Source organism: Echinops telfairi, unplaced genomic scaffold (genome assembly GCF_000313985.2).
Source record: "Echinops telfairi isolate 266 unplaced genomic scaffold, ASM31398v2 ScPeMD7_7469;HRSCAF=8507_1, whole genome shotgun sequence".
Taxonomy (NCBI): domain Eukaryota; kingdom Metazoa; phylum Chordata; class Mammalia; order Afrosoricida; family Tenrecidae; genus Echinops; species Echinops telfairi.
In genome coordinates this window covers 82,299,046-82,301,670 of record NW_022111373.1, presented here as the reverse complement: position 1 = coordinate 82,301,670, position 2,625 = coordinate 82,299,046, and positions in this window count along the sequence as shown.

Genomic DNA, 2,625 nt, shown 5'->3' with positions numbered 1-2,625 from the left:
TATGTCCCAGGAACTATGTTAATTGATATCAAAGAATGAATTCTACTATTTTCTGTCCCCGAGAAGTTCAGAGCTTTTGGAGAAAGATTGACATTAAATAAATAGTTGTGGGTTATTAATTATTTATACTACAGGCTACAAAGAAGACATGGGTAGTGACAGGGGAGAGGATACCAGGGAGCAGAAAGTGTAACCTAATTGGCCAGGACGGCATCTCAAAGACTGCCAGAGAAGATGGGGAACAAGAAACCCAATACCATGATCTCTCCAGGAGGTCTGACCGCTGGAATCATTGATAGAACCTGGGGTTAGTCACTAGGCTGGACAGCCTCCAACGGTTGGGCATGATAATAAGGTTAAAGGGAATAAAAGTGAGAATACTTCAAAAGAAAGAAATATTTTCATAGATTGGAACCTCCAACAAACTCTTGGAGTCATGAGCACCTGATTTTAGGTTGGACAGACTGATGGGGTTGAATCTGTCGCCAGCATCTCGCTGGGGCTTTCTGTACTTTGCTCTCCTTTGTTTCAATCTTGAAATTCTGTTAGAATTCCTGATAAATTGACAAATCTTTCCTGTTTCCTTTTAGAAGTTAGACTTAAGCCACCTCCACCTTAAGGGCAGAACTGGCTAAGAATACCAGCTGAACCATGAACATGCCCCGCTGAACAAAGAGAACAAGCTGAGAACCAGAAGGCTTCACTCAAGGCTTCTGACTGCTTCAGAAGACCCCCTTCCCCAAGACTTGCCTGTAAAACACCCCCAGCTCTGGTGGGATAGTGTTTACATGTTAGGCTGCTAACCACAAAGTCAGCAGTTTGAAACCACCAGTCAATCTTTGGGAGAAAGATGAGGATCTCTACCCCCTTAAAGAATTACAGTTTTGGAAGCCCACAGGGTAGTTCCATTCCTGTCCTATAGAGTTTCTATGAATTGGAATTGACTCGATGGAAGTGACTTTGGTTTTTTGTAGCCCTGTGGCTCAGGGAGACAGATTTTATCAGACAAAACCCACTGTTTCCTTGGATAATCGCATTCAGTAAGTACTCTCATCTTTCCTTCTGCCCATCTTATGAATTGATTTACAAGGGACAAGCTACTGTAGTCACTCATATTGCACGAGCAGGATGTTCACAATTAAATCTCGCTTTCTATAATACTGATATTGCTCATGAGTTTCTTATGAACCTTACTTCTCCACTTATGTAAATTATATTTGGATACTAAAAAGCTTTGGATTAATTTGTGGGTTTTGCTCATGAGATGACACAATCTAAGGTTAGGGATTTCACATTCTACAAATCTGCAGAAATTAGAATCAGGCAATGAGAAAAATGAAAATTTGGAATTCTACACTCAAATATTCAACTGCATCGATATCTCAACTAATTCAAATTTCATGATTCATATATATTCTTGTTTGCATTTTGACAATTGTGCCATTATAAACTCTAGTGTAAACTATTATTAAGTAAGTTGAGCGGTAATGTCTATATGAACATTTACTATTGATTAATTACAAAGCTAATGATAATTCATGATGGTAATTACTACAATATGGATTGATATCAACATTTAGAGCAACATCGAACCTACCCAAAGTATTATTATGAATTTACAACTTTTTTAATGCGGCAATTAATCATCATTATTATTATGGTCAAATGATAATGATTTGTAATATAATATCATATGTTTACTCCACATTAATAAGAGAAGCACCAGTCTATTATGGTGAAGATTAAAACACTCATAATGGAAGAGTGATGCTCCCTAATCACTTTCCATTATGGATATTAAGTGTCCAAGTCACTCCAAATCATCAAATATTGAGTGAAATAAAACATAGTGATGGCCATGGCAGAACGAATCATCTATACTCACCCAGCTAACAAGCTAGGATTCTGGACTGATGGTTTTGCCACACTGGCTGTGCAAAGCTATTATGGTGCTTTTCACCATAGTCCCACCGCCCCCACTGGTAGAATCTGATTTCCTTGGCCTCGGGTGGTACCTGGGCATCTGCATTTTTTAATTTCCCTAGTCAGTCTAGCATGCACCAAGATGCTTGCTTTCTTAGCTGAGAATAACGTTGTCTTTGCTCATAGGGGCAAAATTGAATTCAGAAACTTCCTTGCCCGAACTCTGTCAATCAGTACTGTGTGCAGCAGAGAAATGAGTTGTTAGTTTTAGTTGTTAGGGAATTTTCTTCATGGAAAAGGAGTACATTAAAATACCAAATTACAGTATTTACATATTTCATGGGGTTTTTTTCCCAACTGTGTTCCCATAGCAACTAAATCCATTTGCTCCCTATTTTCTTCTGAGTTATTTTCCATGATGAGCCATGCTTTATTAGGAGGGAAACAGTTTGCCCTCTGAAATGACTGCTTGGCTGTTTACCGTTTCTTTGCCAGGGAACTCAACTTTAGCGGCATCCTCCTTACTCCTGTGTTATCCTGACTTGAAAAATTAGCTTGGTTGATAGGGGTAGAGATGGGGTTCCTGGCCACTTTTCTCAATCTGGAGTGGAGTCCTGTGTGCTTTCTGAGGGGCCGGCTGAGAAAGACAGGCTTTTCCCAGGGAATCTGTGACTGAGAAGGATTCTAGGAGTGAGTCAATAG